We start from the raw sequence: 7,500 nt of genomic DNA, 5'->3' as shown, positions 1-7,500 counted from the left end.
CTTAGGGCTGCACTCTCAAGCAACCCGACTCTGAGGAGATCCCTCCCGCGATCGACGGCGGTCGCTACGGGCCTGGCACCCTCTATGGGCTGTGGCCCCGTTCAAGAAGGACTTGGACGCGCCGGACGATCTCGGGATAACGGAACCTCCCTAACACCACATTTCCCGGCGCCCGGTATCGGCCGCGGGATTCGGTGCTGGGCTCTTCCCTGTTCGCTCGCAGCTACTGAGGGAATCCTAATTAGTTTCTTTTCCTCCGCTTATTAATATGCTTAAATTCGGCGGGTAGTCTCACCTGCTCTGAGGTCGATCGATAAAATCATTATATATATATATATATATATATATATATAAATATATATATAAAACGTAGACGTGAATTTCGAAACGGTTCAGCGTTTATATTTAAAACCGCTATATCCACCACTCGTTACGCGGCCGCAAACGATCAGACGTCGGACACCTTTTCTTCTTATCGAGAAAATAACGGACACGACGATCGTCAATTTTGCGCGGACCTGCGACATACGCGGGCGGTTTTAATTACGCTCGTCTCTCGCGCTTTTAAGCGAGCGCGACGCGACGAACCGGTGCGTCGAAAATCGACGTCGTTCGCAAACTCGGTCGCGTTCCTTAGAACGCGGCCGGAGTTTCGCTTTCGCGTTTTAAAACGTCGCGAGACCGGGTAGGAGAGAGATCGCGCGCTAAGCGCGAACGTGCTGTTGCTCCTCACTCCTTCCCGCGCTACACGTCCAACTCGCTCCGACGTTTCTCGCGCCTCGCGGGCGAAAAAACCGAGCAGTCTTTAAATTGGATACGACCCTCAGCCAGGAGTGGTCCGGGAACAGAATCCGAGGACCGCAATGTGCGTTCGAAATGTCGATGTTCATGTGTCCTGCAGTTCACAAGTTGACGCGCAATTAGCTGCGTTCTTCATCGACCCACGAGCCAAGTGATCCACCGTTTAGGGTAATCTTTTTTCGATCGGTTTAACGCTTTTCGTCTCCGAAAAAGAGTCGTCGGCGTTGTTATCGACACATACATTTTTTTTACGGAAGGCGAGGTATATACCTTTCGACGTAAAAAAAAAAAAAAAGTTCGATTTCGGGCCGGTCTATCCGACGGAACACTTCGCCGCGCGCCCTTTGTTCTTTATTATTCAGACGGTAGGCGCGCGCGCGTTCGCGTTCGGACGACCCGCGCCGGTTTAAAGTTTATATACACACCTCCTCGCGGGTCGCGGGTGGGTGTAAGTACTTTTCGGTGCTCCGGGCGAATATCGTTTGACACCTTGTCGACGGCGAGCGCGAAACTAGGTTTCGCGCTTCGAGTTCCGTCTAGGTACCCGGAATTTTGTCGGCGCTCCTCCTACTCCTACTCCTCTCTCCCCTTTTTTACGGTGGTCGAGTGGTCGTCGTAGTCGTCGAATTTAATCGCGGCCGACTTAAAGATCGACGCGAGATATTTTCGACCGAGCGTCAGCGACAAAAATTCGTTCGACTAAATAAAGACAAACTGTGTAATTTTTATTATCACTTTAATGATCCTTCCGCAGGTTCACCTACGGAAACCTTGTTACGACTTTTACTTCCTCTAAATGATCAAGTTTGGTCAACTTCCCGGACACATCGACGACGCCGAAACGCCATCGGCGTATCGGTCCGAAGACCTCACTAAATCATTCAATCGGTAGTAGCGACGGGCGGTGTGTACAAAGGGCAGGGACGTAATCAACGCGAGCTTATGACTCGCGCTTACTGGGAATTCCTCGTTCATGGGGAACAATTGCAAGCCCCAATCCCTAGCACGAAGGAGGTTCAGCGGGTTACCCGGGCCTCTCGGCCAGGGAGGACACGCTGATTCCTTCAGTGTAGCGCGCGTGCGGCCCAGAACATCTAAGGGCATCACAGACCTGTTATTGCTCAATCTCGTGCGGCTAGAAGCCGCCTGTCCCTCTAAGAAGAATTGTTTGTACGCAGACAGTAAAAACCGCGCGCGACAACGGGGCGAACCCCGAGCCGGCCGGCCTTTGAGATGTCTAAATACGCCTAGTTAGCAGGCTAGAGTCTCGTTCGTTATCGGAATTAACCAGACAAATCGCTCCACCAACTAAGAACGGCCATGCACCACCACCCACCGAATCAAGAAAGAGCTCTCAATCTGTCAATCCTTCCGGTGTCCGGGCCTGGTGAGGTTTCCCGTGTTGAGTCAAATTAAGCCGCAGGCTCCACTCCTGGTGGTGCCCTTCCGTCAATTCCTTTAAGTTTCAGCTTTGCAACCATACTTCCCCCGGAACCCAAAAGCTTTGGTTTCCCGGAAGCTGCCCGCCGAGTCATCGGAGGAACGTCGGCGGATCGCTAGCTGGCATAGTTTACAGTTAGAACTAGGGCGGTATCTGATCGCCTTCGAACCTCTAACTTTCGTTCTTGATCAATGAAAACGTTTTTGGCAAATGCTTTCGCTTCTGTCCGTCTTGCGACGATCCAAGAATTTCACCTCTAACGTCGCAATACGAATGCCCCCATCCGTTCCTATTAATCATTACCTCGGGGTTCCGAAAACCAACAAAATAGAACCGAGGTCCTATTCCATTATTCCATGCACACAGTATTCAGGCGAAGTTTTAGCCTGCTTTAAGCACTCTAATTTGTTCAAAGTAAACGTGCCGGCCCACCTCGACACTCAATGAAGAGCACCGCGGCAGGATTGAGTTGGACCGCCCGCGTGAACGGGCTAAGTCCACCGGCAGGACGTCTCGCGGCACGCCAGTTAACACCGCGGACGATGAACCGGCGGCGCGAGACACAAATTCGACTACGAGCTTTTTAACCGCAACAACTTTAATATACGCTATTGGAGCTGGAATTACCGCGGCTGCTGGCACCAGACTTGCCCTCCAATTGATCCTCGTTAAAGGGTTTAGAGTGTACTCATTCCGATTACGGGGCCTCGGATGAGTCCCGTATCGTTATTTTTCGTCACTACCTCCCCGTGCCGGGAGTGGGTAATTTGCGCGCCTGCTGCCCTCCTTGGATATGGTAGCCGTTTCTCAGGCTCCCTCTCCGGAATCGAACCCTGATTCCCCGTTACCCGTTACGACCATGGTAGGCGCAGAACCTACCATCGACAGTTGATAAGGCAGACATTTGAAAGATGCGTCGCCGGTGCGAGACCGTGCGATCAGCGTAAAGTTATTCAGAGTCACCAAGTTGAACGATGTCGGGCGCGAACCCGCCACCGATTGGTTTTGATCTAATAAAAGCACTCCTTCCGTCTCCGGTCGGACCTCTGTTTGCATGTATTAGCTCTAGAATTACCACAGTTATCCAAGTAATTGTGGGTACGATCTAAGGAACCATAACTGATTTAATGAGCCTTTCGCGGTTTCACCTTAATTTGGCTTGTACTGAAACATGCATGGCTTAATCTTTGAGACAAGCATATGACTACTGGCAGGATCAACCAGGGAGCTGTTCTACGTGTCGAGCGCGCCGCCGCCGCCGCCGCCACGGATGACGACGATCGGGCGCGGTACGACAACAAACAGTCTCTTTTTTAAAAATAATAATTACGCGCGCGAAACGCGTTTATTTTATTTTTAAATAGAAACAGACGCGACCACTTTGTGTGGCGGTGATAGCGTGCGAGTACGGAAATGAACCGTTCCCGACGCCACACTCGTTATTATTATTATTCGGACGCGATCCGTCCAATTTTTTTTTGTTGGTAATAAATATCGAGACGACGTGAGTGCGCGATCAAACAATCCGACTCGCGCGCGCATAATAAGCTTTAAAATGCGGCGCGCGTCGAACCGATGTGCCTCGGGCAACGAACGTCGATCGACGGAAATTTTCGGACATTCTCTCGATCACTCTTCGCTAGATTGAAAGCGACACGAGATTTCTCGAAAGAAACGTTCCGGATTCGCATATAAACTCGCTCGGTTAGATGAGAGTTATCGCAAATTTTTCGGAAGAAAAATATTATAGGGCGACCGCTTTCGAACCACGAAGTGCCAAATCTTACTTTAAAACACCCGCTAAGTTCGCGATCTAGCTGTATAAGGTGCGGAGCCTTAAAATGTTTTCGAACGCTCGAGCAATCGCTGCTACGAAGACGGGCCGATGGCAAACGAAAAACGGTCTACGTTCCCGTACCGATGAAGGAAACCAATTTTTCTTAAAAAATTGAACCCACGATACGAAAATGTTAAGCGAGCCAATTAATCGCGCCAAACGGTCGACTCGAAGGCGATCTAACGATCGAAAAAGCATTTTGCTCTGCGAAGGGAGAAGTGTCTATACGCACGACGCGGCGGTCGCGCTCGAGACCATCTCACCTATTATAGGTAACGGACCATTCCTTAGTCTTCCGAACGTTTCACGTGAAAACCCGAATATCGGCTGCGGCGGGCAAATAAAGTTCGGAGCGAAACTTTCGCTCGTGGTTACGTTCGATTTGGTTAAAGCGGGCACTTTTTCAAATATTTTTTTTTCTTTACTTACTTTTGTTAACTGACCGCCGGTTCCGGTTCCGACTTAAAAATAAATCGCCGTCCCCGGATTTTGTCGGACGATACTCTCCATCATTTTTAATTTCGGGTGTTTGCATTTTTTTTTCTCGCGATTTAATAAATTCATTATTAAACATTTATAAGTCCGTCTTCTTTAATATTGCGGACCAGCGGGAAGAGAGTTTTGTTTTTTTTTTTTTATTTTATTCATTTTAACATATACTCCCATAAAAGGTTTTTGCCGCTAGCCGCGAGCAGAGAAAAATAAGCAAAACTAACCGAAACAAAGCAAAAATAAGCAAAACTAACCAAAATTAACCGAATATAACCAAAATTAAACAAAACTAACCAAAAGGAACAAAAATAACCACAACTAAGCAAAATTAATCATAACAAACCAAAATTGGCCAAAGTTCGGCAAAACAAACCAAATTATCCAAAACTAAGCAAAATTAAGCAAAAGTAGTCAAAATTAACAAAAACAAGCCAAACTTATCCTGAACAAACCAAAACTAACGATAATTAAGCAAAAATAGGAAACGTTCACAAAAACTAACCGAAACGAACCATAACTAACTAATAGCGGCCGAAACTGGAAATAATAAACCAAAGTAAACAAAACTAAGCAAAATTAAGCAAAAGTAGTCAAAATTAACAAAAACAAGCCAAACTTATCCTAAACAAACCAAAACTAACGATAATTAAGCAAAAATAGGAAACGTTCACAAAAACTAACCGAAATGAACCCTAACTAACTAATAGCGGCCGAAACTGGAAATAATAAACCAAAGTAACCAAAACTAAGCAAAATTAAGCAAAAGTAGTCAAAATTAACAAAAACAAGCCAAAATTATCCTAAACAAAACCCAAAACTAACGATAATCCTAACTAACCAATAGCGGCCGAAACTGGAAATAATAAACCAAAGTAACCAAAACTAGCGAAAATTCAGCAAAGAAACCAAAATTAACCGTGTAACAAACCCAAATCAACCAAACCAAAAAAAAAAACATGCAAAACTTCACCAAAACGAACCACAATTCGCAAAAACTAAACAAACACAAACAAAATTAAGCACACTCAAATAAAAAGTAATCAAAACTACGTTCAACACGAACTGACCTAATTAAATAAAAAAATAGGAAAATTCAATTTTGCTAACCAAAAACGTCAATCGAAATAAACGCGAAACCGGGTTCCTGCCATTTATTTCGACGATAAGCACTTTTATCTAACTATGATTCGAAAAAAAAAAAAATAAGAAAGAAAGATATGAATAAACGAATTGATTAATATATAAAAATTGTGGTTCTGAAAAGAACCGTTTTTGGTGAATTTACACTCTCCAAGTCGACGCTCATTTATTTAGAACTGGTGTATTTTGTGACGGCTTTGGTCCCTTCACTGACGGCGTGCTTGGCCAACTCTCCGGGCAACAACAATCTCACGGCCGTTTGAAATCTCTCTGCTAGTAATAGTGGATCGCTTATTATAGTGAGCCAAACGAGAAGCTTCGGCGGCAATCCTTTCGAAAATGTCGTTTACGAACGAATTCATAATGGACATGGCTTTGCTCGAAATGCCAGTATCCGGATGAACTTGCTTCAACACTTTGTAAATGTAAATTGCGTAACTCTCCTTCCTCCTGCGTTTCTTTTTCTTATCACTCTTCGAAATATTTTTTTGAGCCTTGCCGGCTTTTTTCGCCGCTTTACCGCTTACTTTCGGTGGCATTTTCTACAATCGATTAGACGCGCGCAAAGTAACGGACTGACAAGGCCCACACCGGGCCGCAGCTATTTATTTGAGAACCGAGTCGGCCGACAAGCTCCGCCCCCGGGCATCGTTCGCCGAAGCGCTAATCCCATTGGTCCATGCCCATGTCCTATAAATAGCGCGCCCACGGTCTGCGAGAGCGTCATTGTGCTGTTAACGTTCGTGCGTGTACTATTAACGGTAATAACGATGTCGGGACGCGGAAAAGGAGGCAAAGTCAAAGGGAAAGCGAAGTCTCGTTCTAGCAGGGCCGGTTTACAGTTTCCGGTAGGTAGAATTCACCGATTACTTCGGAAAGGAAACTATGCGGAGAGGGTCGGCGCCGGAGCTCCGGTATATTTGGCGGCCGTAATGGAATATTTGGCCGCCGAAGTTTTGGAATTGGCCGGTAACGCGGCGAGGGACAATAAGAAAACCAGAATCATTCCGCGACATTTACAACTGGCGATCCGAAACGACGAGGAATTGAACAAATTATTATCGGGAGTAACGATCGCTCAGGGAGGTGTTTTTGCCGAACATTCAAGCGGTTTCTTTTGCCCAAGAAAACCGACAACAAAGCAAAATAAAAATTGCGGCGAGGGAAGACGATGGGAAAACGGTCCTTCTAAGGACCACAAATACTTTTCTATTTGAGATTTCGTTTCGTTTATTTAACAGATTATTAAAAAAAAAAAAAAAAAAGAAACGTTCCTTCTTTTTACGTTTTCTCTTTCGGACTATAAGAAAACCGGTATAATACCTCGACATTTACAATTGCCGATCCCAGAATTGAACAAATTATTATCCGAAGTTAAGATCGCTAGGTGGTTCTGTTGCCTAAGAAAACCGACAACAAAGCTAAATAAAGTTTTCGCCGGGAAGGAAGACGGTTCTTGTAAGGACCACAAATACTTTTCTATTTGAGATTTCGTTTCCTTTATTTCACAGATTTAATAATCACACTAACACGGGGAGAAATTAAAAATTCAAAACTTACCTCGACTCGATAATGGTTTGTTGGGCATTATACTCGAAATAACGAATAATCTTTGGAACGTATTTTGTGGTTCTGAAAAGAACCTTTTTTTTTTTTTTTTTGTGTTTCCGCAAGATCGACGAAAAATTTAGCCACCAAATCCGTAAAGAGTTCTACCTTGTCTTTTTAGGGCGTACACCACGTCCATTGCCGTTAACCGTTTTTCTTTTGGCGTGCTCCGTATAGGTTA

The 7,500-nt window shown here is 45.5% G+C and overlaps 3 non-coding genes across 3 annotated transcripts in view; all 3 read right to left on the bottom strand.

Moving 5' to 3' along the window:
- The window catches only part of LOC132695481 (large subunit ribosomal RNA), a 4,074-nt gene extending 3,765 nt beyond the window's left edge, over nt 1-309 (bottom strand). Inside the window, exon 1 of the ribosomal RNA XR_009617875.1 lies at nt 1-309. This exon is cut by the window's left edge and continues 3,765 nt beyond it. This is a non-coding gene — a ribosomal RNA (large subunit ribosomal RNA).
- Nucleotides 310-817: 508 nt separating this feature from the next.
- Nucleotides 818-972, bottom strand: LOC132707566 (5.8S ribosomal RNA). The gene has a single exon (XR_009619863.1). It is a non-coding gene; the product is annotated as a 5.8S ribosomal RNA (ribosomal RNA).
- A 566-nt stretch (nt 973-1,538) lies between these two features.
- Nucleotides 1,539-3,469, bottom strand: LOC132708388 (small subunit ribosomal RNA). The gene has a single exon (XR_009620006.1). It is a non-coding gene; the product is annotated as a small subunit ribosomal RNA (ribosomal RNA).
- Nucleotides 3,470-7,500: the final 4,031 nt, after the last annotated feature.

Source organism: Cylas formicarius, unplaced genomic scaffold, assembly GCF_029955315.1.
Source record: "Cylas formicarius isolate icCylForm1 unplaced genomic scaffold, icCylForm1.1 PGA_scaffold_109__1_contigs__length_18148, whole genome shotgun sequence".
In the NCBI taxonomy this organism is placed as follows: Eukaryota; Metazoa; Arthropoda; class Insecta; order Coleoptera; family Brentidae; genus Cylas; species Cylas formicarius.
Note: the sequence above shows the minus strand (reverse complement) of the source record. Positions and strands in the feature narration are given on the sequence as shown.